This window comes from Lynx canadensis, chromosome D2, assembly GCF_007474595.2.
Source record: "Lynx canadensis isolate LIC74 chromosome D2, mLynCan4.pri.v2, whole genome shotgun sequence".
Lineage (NCBI taxonomy): Eukaryota > Metazoa > Chordata > Mammalia > Carnivora > Felidae > Lynx > Lynx canadensis.
The window spans coordinates 1,019,083-1,041,077 of NC_044313.2; the positions used below are offsets into that span (position 1 = coordinate 1,019,083).

Consider the following 21,995-nt stretch of genomic DNA (forward strand, 5'->3'; position numbering starts at 1 on the left):
AGACCCGAGATGGTAAATCTGTGGCTTCTCAAGCCCCTAAGCTGTGGTGATTTGTCACAGTGGCCACAGGAGATTCCCGCACCCTCCTTCTTGGGACCAGGGGTCCTCGTGGAGATGACGACGAAGGTGATGGCGATGGTGGAGGTGATGGCTGCCGCCGCCGCTGCTGACGGTGACATGGCAGCTCACGTGCGTGGCCAGAGGGATGTCCCTGCCACGTTCTCGTGGAGAGTCTGGCGGCGGCCAGGTGCTCATGACGGGCCCTAGTGAACCCCAAGGGCAGGTAAGACACTTAGGGATGCGGGAAACAAGCCGCCCTCTGGTGAGACCGCCTGGGAGGAAAGCCCGGGCGTGGGGGCTGTCCGGTTAGGGGCGAGGGGGGAGGGACTCCTTTTCTTCCAGGTCTCCTGTGGCGGCTCCACGTGACTGTAGCCAGAGGGTCTTTGGTGCCCCTTTCGTGCTGTGGGCTCTGGGAGTTTGTGGGCAGCAGGAAGAGGGCAGGGGCCAGCGGGGTCGGCATGGGAGCAAGGCACGTGCTGTGCCTGGAGGGCGCCCTCTGTTGGCAGATGTGGCGCGGCCGCGGGTCCTGCAGCAGGGGGCCACCTCCTGGCGTGGCTGCACCTGTGACCCACCAGGGCACCCCGGGGGCGGGCGGGGCGGCGCTCTGCCTGTGCCTGCTCGGGCTCGCCTGCTCGGGCTCACCTTCTCTCGCTCCCCGGGGAACCCCTCACCCAGCTGGCTCCTGGGGACTTGCTCTGAGTGTCACAGGAGGCCCTCTCTCCCGGGAGTCTCTCGGCCTCGATGGCCGGGTCAGCTTGTCTCTTGAGAGTGTGCTCTTGTGGCTCCTTCTTCCCCTGCCCGCGGCCCCGCCCCACACCTGCCCACACCAGGGCGCCGGAAATGGCAGGATGGGAGCCACGTGGCCTCCACCACCAAGCACTGAGGCCACTGATGGCTCCACGGGGGGTCGGCACCGGGTGCGGGTCCCCTGCACTGAGCTTTGGGTGCATGGGGCCCGTCTTTGCGCCGTGTGGGGCGCACGCCTGGGGCCGGAAAGGCCTCTCTGAGACCCCTGTGGCGCTAGGGCTGCAGACGTGGTGTCCCATCTCCCTCCTGACGTCTGAGAGCGCCTCCCTCTGGGCCCTGCCCTGGGCGGCTCCCCAGGCTCCAGTGCAGGGCTGACGGCCAGCACCGCCAACCGGGCAGCGTTTCTGGCGGCCCCCTTCGGAAGGGGCCGGAGAAACCGCGCCCCTTCCCCTTGGCTCTCAGCCAAGCGCAGGCAGGACGCGGCCTGCCCCGTGGGGCGTCGCTTCGTGGCTGTCCTAAGACGCCACCACGCGATCTGTCTGTAAACACGGAGGCACCCCTGAAGCCCACCCACATCCTCACCGCCCCAGGCCCCCGCCGCCGTCCTGCGCGCCCATTCGCCTGCCCTGCTGGCACTTTGTGAGGACGTGGAAAGGTACGTGGCTGGGGCAGGCACCCCCCAGGCATGGGCAGGACCAGAGAAGAGGCGCCGAGTGCCGGGGCCGGCACGACGCACGCAGGGGGCGCTTGCGGGGGGGCTCTGGGCTCTGTGATCCGTAGACCCCAGGAAAGCAGGTCTGGAAACCCCCAGGAGCCAGAGCCCGAGGCGAGCTGGAAGATTCCAGACCCTGGGGCAGCTCGTCCACCGCACACTCACGTCTGAACATCCTGCCGCTCTTAGAGAACATTGCTGTCGCTCAGAGAGCATCGTGGTTGCTATGGAAATGTCACCTCACGGGGACAGCAGTGCTCTGTCTGGCGGCTCCCGGAGACCCAACACGGGGTGCTCGGTGCTGTCCTCACCCCACCTTGCTTCTTCCACGCTGTCCCCGTCCCCCCTGCCCCCGCCCTGGGTGGTGCCGCCGCAGCGCTCTCCCGTCCGAAAGGGACATCTGCCCCCTCCCTCCGTCCCCCCTCCCTGGCCTTGGGTCCTGGTCAAAGGACTCGCCGTGAAAGCCGACGATGCAGCGTATACGGGCGGTGGGTCCCCTCCGAGGCTGCCTGTTTCCGTGGGCCCCCCTGGCTTGCGCCCAGGCCAGAACACCTCCTCTAGGTGCCCCTCGAGGGGCTGAGCCCCCGACAGGGAAGGGGAGGCGGGAGGCCCCTGCCTCCTGTCCCGCCTGCCAGTCTCTGCTCGCACTTGTCCTGTGCCAACCCCCCTCGGTCCTCCGCCCGCTTCAGCCCCGGCTGCTCTGCCTGCCGTGCACGTCCCGGGAGAACGTCTGCGCAGGTGAACGAACGCTTCCAAACCCTTGCTTTGGGAAGAAGTGATTGTGTCTGGGTCTCTGGAGGCCCCGGGACCCGTGGGAGCACTGCCTGGGACCATCGCTGCCCCCCTGGGGCCCTGGCCCTGCTTCCGCGGCCATTCGGGGGCCGCGATGCCAAGAAACGTCAGCAGGGGGCACCGCCGCACCGTGGCGACCCCTCGCCTGCAGCTTCGCCGGCCGACACCAGGGAGTGAGGGTCTTTCCACGGCTGGGACCTACAGCCACGCCCTCAGCAGTCCCTGGCGGGGCTCTAGGCCACGTCCGGATTGTCCCCAGAGGGGCTCAATGGAACAGCAGGGACTCCCCTGTCCCAGAGACGCATGTGGGGCTTGCTATTTGCAGGAGCCTCACACATCTGGAATCTTCTGCACACCTTAGGAGGGGGTAACGTTTCTGGGGTTCAGAAGTGGAAACTGAGGCACGGAGCTGTTTGTCGCCTCCTGGCCTAGGTCCAGCTGCTTGGACGTGGCCAAGTGGAGCCCACTCCTCTTTCCAGGACTCTGCCCCTGAGCTGCGGGTGGCCCAACCCAGAAGGGGCACCTGGGCCTTGGGGGTCCAGTCTTGGAGGTGCTGGAGATGCTGCGGTTCCAGGTGGGCCTGGGCCTGGAGAGGAGACGCCTCAACAAGACCTGAGCCAACTCCCCATAGATGGAGGGGTCGGCCCTCCGTTCCTGTGGCCAGGCTTCTTGGGGCCAAGGAGCTGGGACAGATACACTCACAGGTGAGCAGGAGGGGTGTGGGCCTGAGGGCGGCGCGGGCCTGCGGGCGGCGTGGCCCGGGTGCATAAGGAGGCCACACGTGTGGTGGTGGCTCTGCCTTCTACAGTGTGGCCAGAAGAGGGCCCCCAGGCCCTGCAAGGCTGCACGGGCCACCCAGAGGCTGCAGGGCCAGGTTGCTGGGTGTTCATTGGGCGGCAGAGGGCCCCGGGGCTGGGCTGGCTCAGGGTACGGCCTCCTTCCGGCTGGAGCCCTGTTGGCACTTTGGGCTGGGCCCTGATGGCAACTCCCTCCTGCTCCCGGGACCGGGCGGCCACTCTAAGCCACTCCCCAGGTACAGCACGTGGCTGTGCCAGGAGGACCCCGGGGGCCTGCAGGGTCATCCTCCCCCCACTGCTGCCCTATTGGGCTCACGGTTTTCTGCCAGGGGCTGCAGCTCACCGTGCCGCCCACCCTGTGACACCACAGTCCCTGGGGTCCCAACAGCCACGCACATCTGGGGCGAGGCCGGCACCCTCTGCTACCCTCCTCCTCTCACTTCTCCCAAACCTCCACTCGGTCATGGGCACGCGCTCCCCTGTGCGGGCCACGCTTGGGCCGGGATGGTGCCGGGCTGGCACCTGGGCCCTCAGCAGGCCGCCCTCTGGCCGCTGCCCTGGGGTCTCCCCGCGGGGGCAGCACACATCCTCCCCTGCAGAGAGACCCCCTCACCTGCCGAGGCCGCACGGAGACCTCAGGTGGTGGTGGCAGGCGTGACTGTCCCCACGCTGGGGGCTTGTCCCTAGTGCCTGGGCCCGTTCTGTGCCCTGCGGAGACCAGACAGGACCGGCATGCCATGCTGCCTGGACCCCTGAGGCCTCGTCCTGAACATGTCTGACCCTCGTCCAGCCCCAGGAGGCCCCTGGAGTGTGCCCTGGCGTGGGGGCCAACGTCCGTCCCACAAAGGCAGACCTTACCTTGAGCCAGGCCTTGGCGCCTCATCTATCAGACACAAGGTCCCAGCTCAGAAGGCCTCATGGAGGCTGGGGAAGATGCCCGGGCCACCGCCGGAGGCAACATGCAGGAGGCAGCGTCCTTGGACCTGAGCTCCATCCGGGTCCCCACCCCTGGGGTCCCTCGCCTGCCCGGAGCTGACCACGCCAGCCTCCGAGGTCTGAGAGGGCGGGAGAGCTGCCCACCCCCACCCTTCCTGTGGGCAGGACTCTGTTTACCCATATGTGGAGCCAGAGGGCCCCTGGGGCTCTGACCCCCAGGCAGGCTCCTCTCCCCCAGCCGGGGGCATCCTTTCATCGCTTTGCAGCAAGCCCCTCCGAGGAGTCCCCAGGATGCAGAGACCCCCATACTGCAGGTGGGGGGGACAGAGGAGAAGGCAGAGGCACCAGGTCTGCCCTCCCCCCGCTGGTGCAGGTCCCAGCGCAGCAGCCCACGGGCCCCGGTCAGCGCTCAGCTGGACACACTCCTGCCACCCCAGCTTGGCCTCCCGAGACGCGTCTGCCTCTCGGCCGCTGTCTGGGGAGGGGCTGGGGGTCGGGGAGAGGGTGGGTCGGGGAGAGGGTGGGTCGGAACTCCAGGTCCAGGGTGTCGTGGGGGGAGGGACCCTCTCCGTACCCCCAGGGTGACCCGCCCTGGCCCCTCTCCCCTCTCTCTCCCTTCACCAAAGGCCTTGCCTAGAAATCCACGGGAAGGGCCAAGCTGCCTCTCTGCCGGCTGAGACCCCCTCCTGCCCTTGCCCTGCCCCTAAGCGCCACAGCCTTCCCTTTGTCCAGGGGTCACGAGGACAAGCTGGACCAGCAGGAAGTCCTGGGGGTCGGGTGGGGGTGCTTCTGGGCACAGGGAGGGGCCTGGCCAGCCAGGTCCCTGGGCGGGGTGGGGCGTGTGTCTCCTACCCACCGTCTGGGCCTCCCAGTGCTGAGGGCGACGTCCATTGGGTTGGGACTCACCTCCCTGCCCCGCCCCCCAGCACCTCTGTTCCAGCCCCAGCACCCTCCTGGCACCTGGGGAAGGCCAGCCTGGCCTTCCCTGCTGGCCGGGTCAGTACAGCCCAGAACACGAACGTCTGACGGGAGTCACCAGAATAACACAACGCACAAAGGCAGTGTGAATCTCTCATAGACGAAAGCACAGCCACATTTAAAGACAGGATCCGCGGGGCCCCTGGGTGGCTCAGGCGGTTGAGCATCTGTGACTTCGACTCAGGTCATGATCTCACGGTTCGTGGGTTCGAGCCCCCCAACGGGCTCTGTGCTGACCGCTCGGAGCCTGGAGCCTGGATCCTGCTTCGGATTCCGTGTCTCCCTCTCTCTCTGCCCCTCCCCTGCTCACGCTCTCTCTGTCTCTCTCTAAAATAAAAAATAAAAATAAAACTTTAAAGAGGGGACCCTCGCTGTGAGGAACGCGGCCCACCCTCCATCCCAGGGTCACGAGAAGCTTCGGTGGGAGGCGCCCCACGGTGCAGGCCACGCCCTTCAGGCACCTCCACCAGCTCCTCCCACCACCGCAGCGGGCTGCCCCCCTCTCTGTCCTCAACATGTGCCCACGTGGCCCTATGGCAGGGTCTGAGGTCATGATCTCACGGTTCGTGGGTTCGAGTTCCGGAGGACAGACAGGTGGCTCCTGGCCCCTTACCCCGCTGGCCCACCCGTGATCTCCTCCTCATTTCTCCCCAGAAGGAAACTTCTTTTTGTATTTTCACCTTTTCTATAATGGGCAGCTTTTAGAAAACTTATTTCATTAAAATTCAAAATTTTTATTTTAGAAGCACAAAGTGTAAGACAAAGCAGTAGGTTCCCAGGGGAGCTTGGGGAGCCCGTGGGCACAGGGGGCACAGGGCCCGGAGGGGCGTGGTCGCCCGCTGGAGGGGAGCGAGGGGCACCCCTGGAGGCAGGAAATGGGGGCCAAGGATGCTATTTCTGTCTGGGGGGCGGGGTTCTCCCTCTTTGCGCTTAAGGAAAACTGTTGCCCAACACAGCGATGAGCAGCCTTGTCCCAGGGGCCTGTGGCGTCCCCGGGGTGCCATCACTTAGGCTGTATTTTAATGAGGAATCCGGACAAGCAATTTGTTTCCTGCCTCCGCCAGGCGCACCATTAGCTTTCTCCCAGAGACAGGGGACAGCTCCTTGGCTCCGGCCTCCCCACGGGCCCCCAGGACCCCAGGCCTCCCCTCCCCTGCCGGCCCTGCCCTTCCTCGCTCCAGGGTCTGAGGTGTCCCTGGCAGCCCGTCCTCCCAGAAGCGTTGTGGGGCCCAGTGCTCTTGGTGCCCTGGCGTCGCCGAGGACGGTGCAAGGGTCTGGGAGGCCTCCTCTCTCTCGCTGGGGTGAGGCCAGCCTCTTCGAGGCTCGAGGCAGCCCCCGCCGAAGGCCCTCGGCCTCCCCACACAGCAGGCCGCTGGAAACTCTGCCATCCACCTGTCAGCACAGGCCAGCGAGGGGCCCCACGGAACTGGCTTTTCCAGCCACCCCGCATCACCGCCTCTCCCAGGCCCTGGGCCCCTGGGGGTGCAGGCTGGGGGTGGGGGGGGGCTGCCAGGGAGAAGAGAAGACGGCTCTCCTGGTGGCCCGGGCCTCGAAGAGAAATAACTAGGTTCTTGTGTGCCCAGTGACTCCCGTGCCCACTGGATCCCAGTGGGGAGGGGGGAAGGGGAAGGGAGGGGAGGCAGATGTGGGGGGAGGAAGGGACACCAGCGAGACCCTGCACGCGCACGGACACACACACACACACGCCTGACACCCGTGGCCTTTCGTTAACCCCCTGCCCCGCGTGGTGCGGCCCACCCAGCCCTGCCCAAGGTGGCAGGAGCCCACGGCCGGGGGGGGGGGCGAGGGCTCCCTCAGCACCCCATGTTGCCTCCGCCTGCTGGTCCTGGCCCCCATGTGGACCACCTTGGCTGCCCTGCGGGCCCCTCACCCCAGCAGGAGGAGGGAGAGGCCCGGGGCGTGTGGCCCAGCTGGCAATCTCACAGGCCCTTCAGGCCCTTCCTGAGCTGCTGATTCAAAGCCTGAGACTCGAAGGTCTCTACAGACACCACGTCCCAGCCTCAAGGGACCCCACACCCACGTCAGGCTCTGGTGGGACTCTCCCCAGCCCCCCCCCACCCTCCCATGGGACCCAGCAGCTCCCCAGGCCCCTCTCTCCTGCCCAGAGGGCCTCCCGGCCAGCTGACCATGTGGCCGGAGCCCAGGGCCCTGGGGAGCCGCCAGGAAGGGCCTTGCGGGAGGCTCAGGGAGGCCCTGGCGCCCTCCCCGCCCTCCCCTCCCCACCCCCAGCTCCCCTGCACTTCCTCTGCCTCTCCCAGTGAGTCAGCAGGGAGCTGAGAGGCCATCTCTGAGGTCTGCCTAGGGCCCTCCCCGGGAGTCCAAGCTTCTGGAATGCTCCACACCTGAGGCTTCCTCAGCATTTGACCAAATATGGGGCCCTGCCCATCTCACCCCACCCTACCCCACCAGCCCCACCCCACCCCCACCCCTGAGTCAGCCAGGCTCCTGCCCCGGAAGGAGGCAGGACCAGAAGACAGAGAGCTGACCCTGGGGTCCCACCTCCTCCCTCCTTCTGACTAACTCCACTGCTGAGCTCGAGAGCTGACCAGGGCCTGGCCTTTCCCTCCCCCTGAAAGTGGCTTCCCGGTGCCCTGGGAGAGGGGCAGGGGCCAGAGGGTGGAGTCAGGAGCCGCTGGGAGTCACTGTACACTGTGACTCTGGCTGGGGCCTCATGACTGGGGGTGCAGCCCTGGGGGTCCCAGCGCCCAGATCCTGTGGGGAGAGGGGCAGTGCAGCTGCCCAGGGGCTCCAGGAGGCGGGCAGAGCCAGGGAGCCCACCCAGGCAGAGCATGGCCTCAGGGGCAGGTGGCCTGTGACAGGGAGGCTGTCCAGGCCCTGCTGGGCACCCGCCCCCCATTCCAGCCCCAGGGACTTCAGGGAAGAAAGGGGTGAGCACAGGCCTTCTCCAAGGGGAGACCAAGCCCCCGGGCAGAATGTGGGATGGTCTGATGGCTCCCCCACTCATGGGGGTGCCTCCTCATGCCCAGCTTTGGGGGCGCCAAGCAGATCGAGGGGTGTCATCCTGTTGTCCTCAGCAAGCTAGCACTGCCCGTACCAGGGGCGCTGGGAGCCACAGCTGGGGCAGCTCCTCCAGAAGGGAGGCTGGCTCCACCCGTAGGGACCCTTGGCAGGACCCCAGGGTTGACAGCAGGTTGTGGCCCTGGAGTGGCACGTCCACAAGGTCCTTATGGGATCGGCAGGACATCTGTCACAAGCACCCAGACGCCGACCCGCCCCCAGGACTCTCCCATGCCCTGCCCTGCCATGGCCCACGGAGGTCAAACAGCCAAGCCCCCCGGGTGGGCACCTGGGGGCCAGGCCCTTGGACACAGCCCCTGCCTGGGGACACAGTCCCCGCCCGGGGACACAGCCCCTCCCCGGGGACACAGCCCCTGCCCAGATCTCCAGTGGGGTCTGGGTCCCCCTCCTCTCTGCCATGTGGACCCGTAGTCGGCTCTGGTGACCTCGGGGAGGAACACCTCGCCCCGTCCACTGGGCCGCAGAGCAACCTTTGGGGTCTGGCTCTTCAGAATGTTCCCGGCCCTCCCTCTACCTGGCAACCACAGTGCACGGATGTGTCCCAGCACATGAAGTAGAGACAAGGCCCGTCGCGCCCACCCCTTCCTGTGGTGCCGGGTCATCTGGGGCGTGGATGCTTCCGGATGCTTCCACGAGATGCCCTGTTCCCTGCTGTTCCCCGTCGTTCCTCCCCCTCCTGCTCCTGCTGGTGCCGAGGGGACCTGACCCGTCAGCCTTCGGGGCTGGTGACTTCGCTGGTCACGATACGGAGGTGTGCTAAGAACTCGCTTTGGTCAACGACGCACCCCTGCCCACACGCATGGGCACCCACCTGCTCCTACGGTCAGCTGGGAGGAGACAGAGCAGGGCCAGCGGGAGCGTCAATGTTTAAATGAACATCTAAAAACAAAAAAATAAAATTGAAATCAAGATACAGATCAGGAGAATTGGGGATTTTAGCCAGCTTCATTTTTTTAAATAGATGAACATTTTTTTTTAAGTTTAATTATTTTGAAAGAGAGAGAGAGAGAGAGAGAGAGAGAATGAGCACAGGTCACACTGCCAGCAGAGACCCTGACGCGGGGCTCGAACTCACGAACCGTGAGATCATGACCAGAGCCAAAGTCAGAACTCAGACATTCAACCGACTGAGCCCCCAGACGCCTCCAACCGGTTTTATTTTTTTTTTAATTTTTTTTTTAACGTTTATTTATTTTTGAGACAGAGAGAGACAGAGCATGAACGGGGGAGGGTCAGAGAGAGGGAGACACAGAATCCAAAGCAGGCTCCGGGCTCTAAGCTGTCAGCGCAGAGCCCCACGCGGTGCTCAAACTCACAGACCGCGAGATCAGGACCTGAGCGGAAGTCGGACGCTTAACCGACTGAGCCAGCCAGATGCCCCTCTTTATTTATTTTTGAGAGAGAGACAGAGCATGAGCAGGGGAGGGGCAGAGAGAGGAGGAGACACAGAATCCGAAGCAGGCTCCAGGCTCTAAGCTGTCAGAACGGAGCCCGACGCGGGGCTCGAACTCACGGACCGCGAGATCATGACCTGAGCCGAAGTCGGCCGCTTAACCGACTGAGCCACCCAGGTGCCCCCGACCAGTTTTATTTTTAATTCTGTTTCTGCCTCAAGTCGTAGGCACGAATGTCTCCAATCACCAGCTCACGTTTTCTAGAACTCATTGCTTTGGCGGGTGCCACCTGCGGCCTGCTGTGGCTCGTCCATCTGTCCCCTCTCGCGGGACAGGTATGGCATCGGCTCCACGCCCAGCTGATGGAATTAAAAGGACAGATAATAAAGAGTGCCGGGGAGGGTGCGGTGACAGCGGAGCCCCGGCTCACGGCCGGCGGGAATGCACAGTGGCGCCGCCACGGAGGACAGCCTGGCGGCTCCCCGAACGTGAGTCACCCCAAGACCCGGCAGCCCACTACTAGACATGTGCCCGAGACATGAGGACGCGCATCCGCGCGAGGCGTGTGCACGCGTGTTCTCAGCGGCCGGGGCCCGGCAGGCAGAGGCTGGAAGTGAGCTGAGTGCCCACGGGCGGCTGAAGTGCGGCACAGGCACGGGGACCGTTTCTCAGCCGCAGAAAGAAGGGAATCACGGACACGCGCGAGCCGCCGAGCAACATGGCAACTCGAGCAACATGAGGCGCTCGAGGGGGCCGGGAGCAAAGTCCACGTACCGTCCGGCTGCATTCACGTGAACAGTCCAGGAAAGGTAAAGGGAAGGGGCCAGAAAGCGGATTTGTGGGGGCCAGGCGCTGGGGGAGGGGGGTTGCCCGTAACGGGCAAGAGGGAGGCGCTTGGCCTGGAGGTGACGAGCTCTTCCAGAGTTGCCTGAGGTGGTGAGGTGAAGGGCACAGGCCTTAGAGCTCGATAAAGCCATTTTGCAAACGGTTAAGGACAGGACCCCTCCACGTTTCTAGAAAACGCACCAGAGCGCTTAAAGAGACAGGAGAGGTCACCACCGTGCACTGCAGGGCGGGCGTCTGCTCCTGACCAGGGGCCTCCAGGGACCACTCACGGTGCCCACGGCGCCCACGGGTCCTGCTCCTCGGGGGCCACGCTGCTGGTGCCCTGCGGGCTTGGCCCACGCGGTGGAATTCAGGGCTGCCGTCCCCGAGGGGCCCGAACGCCCGGGGCCCTCCTGGTCGGATCCAGCAATCTGTCCACCGGCACACCCCTGGGGGGCACGGCCTCGCAGACCAGGACAGACACGCTCATCGAGGGCTGTTCACAAACACGGAATCTCGGCAGCAGAGAACATGTCAGGAGCAGTGGATTCCTTGGGGGACGCTGGGTGGGGGGCACCGGGGGGCCATTAAGGTTCTTTTGGTTTTGAACACGTGTTAACGCATGAGAAAGTGTGTGAGAAGCACGCACCTGTGTCCCTGCGAGCGTGCCCGGATGTGCGTGGTTCTCCAGGAGAATATGCCGGAGGCGACTGTGAGCGCCCTGGATCGCGGGAGCTCTAATTTTCTTCTTTACCTATTCGTTTCCACTTTCTTAGCGAGACACGATAAACAGCTACAGTTTTTGTAACCGGAGCAGAACAGAACAACAGTACACACAGAAAGGCTGGCCCTGGGGGGCAGGGGGTCTGAGGGTGGAGAGGGGCTCTGAGGACGTGGGGGGCTAGCGGGGGGCTCTGAGGGCGGCCTCTGTTTGCAGGAGCTGAGGCCGCTTTCTTGCCCGAGTTTGTGGAGAGGCCGCTCCTGCGTCGAGGAGGAAATTCCCACATTTGCGCAAAGCCAGAGCCACGGTGAGGCTGGGGTCCAGGCTGAGCCGGGCAGGACCGGAAGCCGGCAGGCCCCAGCCCCAGGAGGCCATGTCATCCAGGAGTCTGAGAGCCCTGGAGCCTGGGTGGGCTGATTTCGGGTCACATTCCTGCTGGTTTTCTCTGTCCTCTGTGGTGCTCCGGATACGTATATCCTGGATTCGTGGTGCACCAGAGGTCGACAACAGCCTTTGTACTTTGCAGAGGCGTCCGGTGGGACCCAAACCCCAGAGAACCCCCTCAGAGGGGCAGGAAGGCCTCCCTGAGGCTCTGGCGTGTGGGGGAGTGGCCCCTTCCCGCATCTCGATTTCCTGGTGACTGTAGGAAGAGGGGAAACACTGGGGAGCAGGAGAGACAGAGAGAGACAAAGGGAGAGACAGGGAAGGAGGTTGGGACAGAGAGAGATTTTAAGGAGCTGGCTCACACGACTGTGGGGGACTGGAGAGCCCTAAATCTCCAGGGCAGGCCGCAGGCTGCACACCCAGGGGAGAGTTGGGCTCCAGAATTCCCTGGAGACAGAGCTCCCTCCTTCTCAGGGGACCACAGTCTTCTTCTCTTGAGGTCTTCAACTGATTGGATGAGACCCACCACATAATGAAGGGTAGAAAATGGTAGAAAAATTATATATTGGCCTCTGTCCCCTCAGAGAGAGGTCCTAAATCCCTCAAAATTTCCCGGTGACAGGAGTGTCTCTGGGTCTAAAAGGTGACTCTGAGTGGGCTCCTGGATGGGGGCCAATCACCAGAAAGAGCAGGCTACGGTTAGAAGCTAAGAACTTTCCTCCCCACCCCTCCCCCATCCCCCCTTTGCTCACGGCACCTAGCCCCAGGCTGAGCCCCGCCCCCGCCCCCCTGGGCACCAGCAGGCACCCGTGGCGGGGGGAGAAGCCGGTCCCCTCTCCCCGCCTCCCTGGGCCGGATGTCGAAGGCCAGCGGCCACCTGACGTTGTGGGTCTGTTCTGCCCAACCTGGTGCCCCAGGTCTCTCAGTTAGTTTGAACACAGACCAGTCCCGCCACCAAAGTCATGGTTCTGCCGTTGCTTCTGGAACTGGGAGAATCTGTGCTAAATTAGACTCAATAACAATTACATAATGAAACGCTCCTCCCTCTCTCTCTCCTCCCCCAGACGGGGCTCACGTTGAACCAAGCCTGACAGCCTCCATTACCGCAGAAAGGCTTTCAGCAGGAGCATTGGTTTCCCGCCCGGGTCACTTATATCCTTGGGCGGACCCCGCGCACGGGCACCCGCCGCTCGGGCCGGCCCTGCACGGCCGGCCAGGGGGCCCCGGGGCTCCAACACGGGATGTCGGCCACGGCGGTGATTCATTCCCCAGCGTCGGGTTGACATCTCGTTTGTCTTGATCCAACGTCAGCTCAAAGGGGGAAACGTTTTTGTTTCAAGTGTGAACCGTAAACTGTGCGTGTTTTTATTCCTTCATTTGCCGCCAGCGCAGGCGCAGTCCAGTCAGCAGAGAGGAAAATCTATATATCGGCTCCCATGTGCATCCCTCCAGGGACGGGGTCCACATCCGGCCTGCGCCTGGGGGCGTGGGCGTGGGGGGTGGTCACATCTGCTGCTGAACAAAGGGCGCCCTGGGGCCACTGACCCCCTGGAGCACACCCCAGTCCTGCCCCCCCCCCACACCCCGGGACCTGCTCCCTCTCAGCCCTTGGGCGGGTCCGGGCCCTTCGGGGGCTCTGCTGGCTGGGGCTGGGCCTAGAGAGTCCAGAGAGCCTCCCCGTGTGGCCTCCCTGCTCTGCGCCCGTCCATGTGGCTGCTTCCCCAGGGAGCGGAGGCCCCAGTCACAGAGTGGCCACGGAGCTCCCGTGTGCGAGTGACCTCAGAGCTTTCGTTTCATCTCTGGTCCACTCCTCAACACGGACTCACGCAGGCAGGCCCCAGCACGGGGCACGGACGGGGCACGTGGGCTCCAGGCACCTCCGGTCAGCCCCCGCCCCCGGCACTGCCCGGTGGCCTCCAAGCCTGTCCCCACATTGCTCCCGAGGAGCCTCCACAGGGTCTGCCCCAGTCCGCACTTCAGACCTGCCTGGGACCTGCCCCCAGGTCCCCAGGCCCCAGGCGAGGGGCCACCAAAGCTGTTGGATCTCCTAGCCAAGGTCCACACCCCCCCAGCCCACAGAACAAGCCTGTGGCCCCCGGGGGATGGTCTTCTTTCCCGATGGCCCGGACTGTTTACCTGGTGCGGCGCCATCACTGACACGCAGACCTAGGGGAGGCAGCGCCTGAAGGACGTGACGTGAGGGCACCCTGCCCTCCAGAGTGACCTGCACACCCACCCGCCCGCGGCTTAGCCCCATGACCCCCACAGCTCCAAAGCCACTCCTCAGAACCCATGGGCCAGGGGGACTCGGGGACCCCACCCATCGTCCCCGGGAGGGGACGGGAGGGGACGGGAGGGGACGGGAGGCCACCAGTCCCCACAGAGAGGCTGGGCAGGGAAAGGGAGGAGCCAACAGGAAGCTGGGGGTGGTAGGCTTTGAGGACCACCCTGGGAACTGGAGGAACCAACTGCTTCCTGCTGAGAGCTAGCCACGCCCCCTCCTCTCCCCATGCCTCCCCCAACCCTGGGTCTGCCCAGCTCCTTGGGCCAGGCCAGGGCTCAGTCCCGCCAACCACACAGGCAGGCCCGCTGTTGTTTGCTGGTGCGAATTTGCCAGAAGGCCCAGGGCAGGTGGGGAGTGGCCAGAAGTCCTTACCGTGGCTACCTTAGCGCTTGGTTAGGCCAGGTTGCCCTCCCTGAGCCTCCAGGCACGAAGAGACACAGTCACACACGCCGGCACACGGACCTGGGACAGCCAGGCACACCCCACAAAGACCCACAACCACAGACAGTCCCCGGACAGATGCCCTCACGGACACACACGACCCTCACCCCCACTCTCACACACACGCGGGGACACACCCTCTCACCTGGCATCCCCGGCCTGCACCCCACAACAGGTAGGCAGGCCTGGCGGCTGGCTGCAGTTACCCAGGAAACGGTGTCACCATCGTGGCATCGCAGAGTCTCAGGGGTCCCCAGCAGGTGCCGGGCAAACCCCCCGGAACCCGCCTGGGACTCAGGCTGTAGGTAGGCACGGTCTGGATGTAGAGAAGATGGCCGGTGGGCAGAGCGGGCCCCACTGGGCGAGGAACAGGCCTGAGAGATGGCAGGGGCAGGCGAGAGCCCCCCCCCCCGGGGCCCCCAGGGGCCAGGACTCTGACACCCCAGATCCTGAAATGGGCCCTGCCCTTGTCCAGCCATGGTGCCCACAGACCCATCGGCAGTGCCCACTAGGCGGGATCACTTCCTCAGACAAAAGCCGTCTCAGAGAGAAGGAAAGGAGCCAGGAAGAAAGCAGCCCGAGGTCCTGCCTCCCCAGGAGAAGGGGCAGGACAAGGACAGCGAGCTGGGCAGTAGGCAGTAGGGAGGGACATCTCTAAGCGGGGGGCGGGTCAGGATAGGGGGCAGGGCTTGGTCCTGCGCCTCTGCTGAGCCAGATGAGGGACCACTGCCAAGACCCAGGCTACCTGCTCGCCGACAGGTAGGGCTGAGTGCACCAGCACCTGCCTTTTGGGCTCTTGATGGGGCATAGGGATCCGCGCAGGGACATGGGGGGCAGATGGGTGTTCAGAATGACAAGTATGCAAAGCTGGGGCGGGGGGGCAGACGCCTGTCCTTCCTGCTGGGAGGTCTCCAGCGCACCTGCCCCACTCGCTCGTTGGCTCAGAGCCAGGGCCCACGTGGAGGGCGTGGCAGACACCACAGAAGGGACAGGGACAGGGACAGTCAGTGGCTGAGCCCCCCGGCTGCAGGTTGACATTCAAGTCCCTCAAGCCCTGAACAGGCTGCCCATCATTCCCACTGCCTCACCGGGTGCCCGGTTGGAGCAGTGACTTGGGAAAGACCCTACCTGAGCCAGACCCAGCAGCCAGACCTCGAGGGGAGGGGGGGAGGGGAGGGTGGACAGGCTGTCTCTGGGACCCAGGGGGTGAGAAGGGTCCCTGGTCCCGAGGAAGGAGGTCAAAACAAGTGGGGCAGAAAATGGCCTGTGTGGGCACGGGCAGGGGGACCGCAGGAGACCTGGGCGCAGCGCCTGCGGGAGACAAGCCGGAGGGCCTCGCACAGGGGCAACAGGTGGGGACCCTGAGCGGCTGCTCTGGCCCCGGGCTGGCGCCGACCATGGAGGTGCTGTGCACACAAGGCCACACTTCGAGGGTCTCTGTGCTCACGGACCCCTCCTGCAGAGGCCTTTCCCTACAGCCCCCAGGGTGATGCTCGCCCCTCTCCGCACCTGCACGGCCCTCCGCGCAGCCCCTGTGTCCCAAGGCCTGGGGCAAGCCTGCGGGGGGCCACACCTGCTCTGCGGGGCTCGTCCTGGACACAGCACTGGAGAGTTTGCACTGCGCCGTCCTTTCCAGGGCGCTTACCACCGGGCGCGTGAGGAATCGCGTGGAGACGATGGCGGTGCGGGGGCCGGGCGTCCAGCCTGCTGTGGGCCCTCGGGAGCCAGACGCCCGGCTTCCCCCGGCGCTGGGGCGAGGCTCCCGCCGCCACGGGGAGACACGGAGACGCAGACTTCACGCCTGCTCCGCGGTGAACGATAACTACCCTCCCTCTTGCAGCTTCTCCCAGCTTCTCCCAATGAACCCGTTTTCTGTCCGTGTGAGATCCCGGGGCCCAGCCCACTTGGCCGCTTGTGATGGTGTGGATTTCAAAGCCACACACCGGGCTTTGTATTCCCACTGGCGTGTGTTCTGACTCCACAAGCGTTTGGTGTTTCCCCCAGATCAGGGATCCTTAATTCAGGGGATCTGTGAACTCGGGCAGGAGAAAATGACACCTGTCTTTGCACAAACCTCCACCTGAAAGTTAGCACTGCCCTCCACTGGGAATGTCCCCGGTGCCGGGAATTTTCTCCATAACCCACAGATGCGCCTGTGTCCCCGTCCTCTCGTGGCAGACGCTTCAAACGTCCACGCTTCCCACAACCGCCAAACCACGGGGCCTCTGCCATGCGGGGGACACGCACACCACCGCTTTGCACGCCTGCGTCTAGCCTTTTGATAATTATCTCAAAATAACTGCCTTCGTGTGTGAGCCTATGTGTCTTTATTCATTGAAAACCTAAATGAGCAGGTGGAGTGCAGGGGATTTTCAGGGCGGTGGCACTATTTCGTGTGACATTGTCACCGCGCGTTTGTCAGAACCCACGGAAGGTATGGGTTTGCACAGAGAGAGACCCTAGTGCAAACTATGGACATTAATCCATAATAATGTACCGGGACTCGCTGGGTGACTGCAACAAAGGCACTCACTAGAGCAGCTGTGAACAGCAGGGGTGGGGCGTGGGGAGGGGAAACGGGAACTCTGAACTGTCTGCCCCATGTTTCCGTAACCCCAAAACTGCTCTAAAGTATAAGGCTCATTAATTTTTTGCCGTCCATGAATTATGGGAAAAAATTGTCATCAGGCCTTCCTCCCACACCCCCACCGGAGCATGGCGGGACTTAGGACAGCCCAGCCCCTCACCAGCCGCGAGTGGGGCGGCCGGTCCCAGGGCCACGCAGCCCTGGGTTCCACGACCCGTGAGCCACAGGACAGTGGGCATCTCCAGGGTGGCCTGTAGGAAGCGACGGTGATGAAAGGACAATCCGTGTTGACGCGTCCCACACACACGCGCACGCACACGCGCACATGTGCACGGCATCAGCAAATGGCCCCGCTCCAGGACATGCCAGAACATTCCATTCCCAGCTGTGCAGATCCGAAATTCTTCTCTGACGTTTTCCATTCTGACTGCACGTGTGATTTAGTCTCAGCATTACATTCAGAGTAATTAAACCGAAAACCTCATTTCGGAGGTTTTCCTGAGCTTCTGCATCGATGTTGGACACCTGACTCCGACCGTGGATACCGTGCCAGCGGGTAAAACCACCTCAGTCCCAGTAAACACAAGCCCGACCCCAGATCCCGCAGAAAGAGGTGCCTTTTCCGGCGAACCGACCCACCAAACTGTCTGTTTAGGTGCCCAGATCTGGCAGGATCTCGTTTCCGTTTTAAGATCTCAGAGCCAAATTCAGTTTAACAACCTAAACAATTAGCCTACTTCAGAGCGAATGTGTTTAAAGTTGGAATGTAACACATTAAATATTTCAAGGAAAAAAGGCTCACTGTGTGAATCAGAAAGTCAGGATTCCTGTAGAGCTAAGCCCAGAAGTGACGCTTGTTTGGAGGGAGCGCGGTCAGCCGGCGGGAGGCTCGCCTGCGTGCGGCATCCGCCGGACGGAACACGGACGCTCCATTTCGCTGCCGGGAGAACGCGGCCCTGTGCCACAGGCCAGGGAGCACACGGCCGGCTGGGTGTGCACTCCACGCCCCACCGGCACCACACGCTAGGCCCCTGAGTGTTTGATGCCCACCGCGAGACGGCTCTGGGGACACGGACGGGCTCCGAAACGCTGGGGGCTCGACCAGAGAGGCCGGTGACACGAGTGTCCCATCCAGGGAAGAGGCACCTGTGGAGTGGACACAGCTCTCGCCCGAAGGAGCATCCCGCGGGGGCTTGGGGCTTCTGGGGCCAGACGCTGAATGACCAGGCTGGCGGGGCTGGGGACAGGCTGCAGGTGGCGACCTCACCACCTTGTCACTGTCCTCTCCAGCCTCCGTGGGCCAGCGCGATGGGCCAGCAGATCTTAACGCATCGTGTGGGCAGCCGCTGGTTAGGGACCGTCCCAAAGGGCTGACGCGTCGCAGCCAGACGTGTGTGAGAAAGGCAGCTTGAACAGTGGGCACCAGCAGGCTTGGGTGTGTCTGTGCGCCCGTGTCTGGAGTCCCAGCCCCACCACTACCCTCAGTAGCTGTTGCCGTGGGTCGCGTGGGAAGTCCACATCCATGGGGTAGGGGAGGGCCAGCTCAGGCAGCAGGGCCGCGAGCCAGAGGGTCTCAGTGCCTGCTCCTCGGACTACAGCTGGGAGCTGGGGTCACATCAGAGCACCTGAGACTGCAAATCCCCATCACGACACCTTCACAAAAGGGACGTGAGTGTCCATGGCCCACGGGACCCCGACGTACACCGACACAGGACCCGTGCGTGAGCGTCCTTGGCAGCGCTATTTATAACGGCCAAGAGATAGACACCACCCAAGGTCCATCAAGAAGAAAGCGCATGAAGGACACGTGGCCCACGCGCGGATGGAGTGTGATCCTCGGAGGAGGGGGAGAAGCGCGAGGACGCGGAAGGGCGCTGGAGAGACCACGCTCGGCGAGAGAAGCCAGGGCAAAGTCCACGTACTGTAGGATTCCATTTGCACCAAAAGTCCAGAACAGGCCACGCCTAGAGACAGGGCGCCAGGGGCTGGGGACCGCGTCAGGGGGCGACCGCTGTGCTCTGCAACCCCCGACTCTGAATGCTCTCAACACCGCTGAGTCTTAGGCTGCGCGGGGGTGGCCGATGCAGCTTGTGCTGGTTTCCCGTCTCCCCAGAGGGCGGGGGCAGGTGGTCTGAGGCGCTTCCGGGGCCCACGTGCTTGTCTCTGTTGCAAACCCTGCCTACGCTGATAATACACAGCCAATTGTTCAAAGGAATCATCGAGACCGTTGTCTCCGCGACAAATAGCCATTAGGAGCTCCATGCTTCAAACTGCATCCGGATTAGGGACCTGAGGGCTGGGACAGCATCACAGCAGCCGGCCCTAAAATCTCCCCTTCCGGCTGCCCCGTGGGTGCCGATCCTGGGCACTGCCCCCAGCGGGACCCACGGGTGGTGGGAGGGAGGAGGGAGGGGGGAGGGCTGGGCACTGCCCCCAGCGGGACCCACGGGTGGTGGGAGGGAGCAGGTGGGAGCCGGTGGTTTGGGCAGGGCCTCAGCGACCATGCCGAAGCAGGCCTCGGCTGTGTGCCCCCAGCCCTCCTCTTTGTGGGGGAGGGACAGTCCCCTCCTACACAGACCCGGTGCAGGACCAGGCAGCCCAGCCGTGGGCCTCCTCCCCGTGGGATCTGCAGCCCATGGAGTGCCGCTCCCACCGTGAGGGGCTCGGGCTCTCCCCACATGTTCCCCGAAACCCCCGTGCTGCCCACACCTATCTATGGCCCCTTCCCCTTTCTGCAGGCCTCCCTCCTGGCCCCACCTTCGCCCCGCCCAGTGCCCCTCGGGTGGGCCCGTGTTTGCCTCCCCACCTCTGCTCCTGCCAGCTTTGCTAGCTGTCCCGAGGCCCAACTCACACCCACTGGTCCAGGATGCACTCTGCATGTGGACACCCCTGCCCTGATAAGGACTGGATGTTTGGGCCCCCAAAATCCCTACGTTGAAGCTTAACCCCCAGCGGGCTGGCTTTTTTTTTTTTTTTTTTTTTTTTTTTTTTTTGGAGAGGAGCCTGGGAGGCGGTTACATTTAGATGAGTCTGTGAGGGTGGCCCCCGGGTAGGGTCAGCGTAAGAAGAGTGTAAGAAAAGACACCAGGCTCATTCTCTCCTCTCTCTCAACCACACGGAAGAAGGTGGCCGTCTGTGAAGCAACGGGGGACCCTTACCAAACACCGTGAGGCACCTTGACCTTGGACTGCCAGCCTCCAGTCCGTGAGAAGCACAGGTCCATGGTACGTTGTCATAACAGCCCAAGCCGACTGACGGCCGCCTCCCCCCAGGAGGCCTCAGCCTCCGAATCCTTGTCTTCAAACGGGGACGCTGATCCCAGACCCTTCTTCGGGTTCCTTAAGCTGTGCTCCCAGGTTTGGGGCCCTGGGCCTCTGCCCTCAGCCACACTGGGCGTGGAGGGAGCCCCACAGCCCCGCCTCCCTCATGTGGTCGGTGATGTCCAGCCAGTCTGTAAAAGCACAGGGTCAAGGGTGCTGGCTGCCCTGCCAGAGGCCAAGGGCCTTACGAACTGATCTCTGATCTCTAAGGTAAGGAGGCCAACTCTGGCATCAGGAAGGACTGCTGCCCTTACAGGTGGGGCAGGAAGGGAGGCAGGCCCCGGGACTGTGTTCCCGAGCGGAGCCAGGGCCCAGAAGGACCACCTGGGGGCAAATGTGCAGAAGGCCCACCGGGTAGGGAAGGTGGGGGAGACTGCACGTTCTTATTTTCTGCTTTAATTTTGCTGATTTTCTACCGCCAACACTGGTTATTTCATAATTAGAGAAAAAGAACTCTTGCAGCAAAGGGAAGGCATGGCGGGGTGGGGGGTGGGGGAGCCACCTCTGCAGGGACCCCGAGCGTCCAGGGCTTTGGGGCCCGTAAATCCGGCTGACGGGATCAGAAACCGGCTGGAAGATGTGGGCGCCGGCGGTGACCCGACCCGCGTGGCAGAGCCCCTCAGCGCCAGTGAGGACCCTGTGTTTGCTCTGCCCCCACCCTCACTGCCCCCAAGAGCAGGAGGCACGTGGTGGGTTCCTGTGCTTTCCTGGGGAGCAGAAGCACAGTTGTGGGGCCCACACCCACCACCTGTGTGGCACAGCGCCCTGTCCCCATCGTGAAGCCCAGGCCTCTCCAGGCCCAGGCCCCGGTGCGCCCCCAACGGCCAGTTCACAGAACCCGTGGGGTCTGGGGGCCGGAGAGGGGTCGGCCCCCCTGGCAGGCGGCAGGATGGGCATAAACCTCGGGTTCCAAGCGCCTCCGGTAACACCCTGGCCAAGCCGTGCCCTCTCCAGGCCTGGGTCCCCCAACCGAATAATGGGGTGGCACCCCAGGTTGCTATGGGAATGCAGAGGGGGTTCTGTTGCAGAGGACCCGAATAAGAGGCCGAGTGGAAGCGGGTCAGAAACTCTCTCTCCCGCCTCCATCCGGGGGACCCTTCCATCCCCGAGGACGCCCCTCCAGCCCCTAGGCCCACCTCCACCGCGTCCTCGGACCCCCCGCCCCCGTCCCCGCCCCGGCCGTCCCCGCCCGTCAACCCCGCCCCCGTCCCTGCCTGGAACCCATCCCTGTCAGCCTCGCCCCTGTCAGCCCCGACCCCTGTCAATCCCCCGCCCGCCCCCGCCCCGCCCGTCAACCCCGCCCCCGCCCGCCTCCCTGCCCGGTCCCCATCCCTGTCAGCCCCGCCCCTGTCAGCCCCGCCCCCTGTCAATCCCCCGCCCGGCCGCCTCCCACCCCCTCACCCTCCCTTCTCCTGTCCCTGCCCCCTGCCTGGGCTTCATCCCCGTCAGCCCGCCCTCTCCCCGCCCTGTCTCCGCCCCATCCCTGTAAGCCCCGCCCCCTGCCAGCCTCCCCCGCCCCCGCCCGTCCCCACCTCTGTCAGCCCCTGCCCTCATGCTGCAGCCTGGTGGGGGGCACTGAGACCCCATCCCTTGGAGGAGCAGGGCATAGGCTGGGATGGGGCACGTGACAGAAAACAGACCCGGAAGTTCGCCACCTGTCACCCTCCTGTCCTCCCCAGGCCTGGGACACCAAAAGCAATGCCAGCTGGCCAGGGGTCAATGACCACCGACCAGCCCTGGGGGAAGCAAGGACCCTGGTGACTGGGGTGGGGTGGGGGGTGGGCTGGCTCTTCTCCCGAGTCCAGGCTGGGTGCGGGAAGGGGCCTGTGGGGCTGGAGGCTGAATGAGCCTCCCCGGGGTGGCATCCAGGCCCAGGACGCACCAGGCTGGGCCTGGCTGGCTCCTGGGGCCACATTCCCCCTGTACCCTGCCCCCAGTCTCCTTGAAAGCAAGAGGG

General features: G+C 64.1%; 1 long non-coding RNA gene across 1 annotated transcript; it reads right to left on the bottom strand.

Moving 5' to 3' along the window:
• Positions 1 to 5,316: 5,316 nt before the first annotated feature.
• LOC115527599 lies at positions 5,317 to 13,827 on the bottom strand. The gene is made up of 3 exons (XR_003972971.1): positions 13,543 to 13,827; positions 8,894 to 8,961; positions 5,317 to 5,349 (listed from the first exon to the last, which is right to left on the bottom strand). It is a non-coding gene; the product is annotated as an uncharacterized LOC115527599 (long non-coding RNA).
• Positions 13,828 to 21,995: the final 8,168 nt, after the last annotated feature.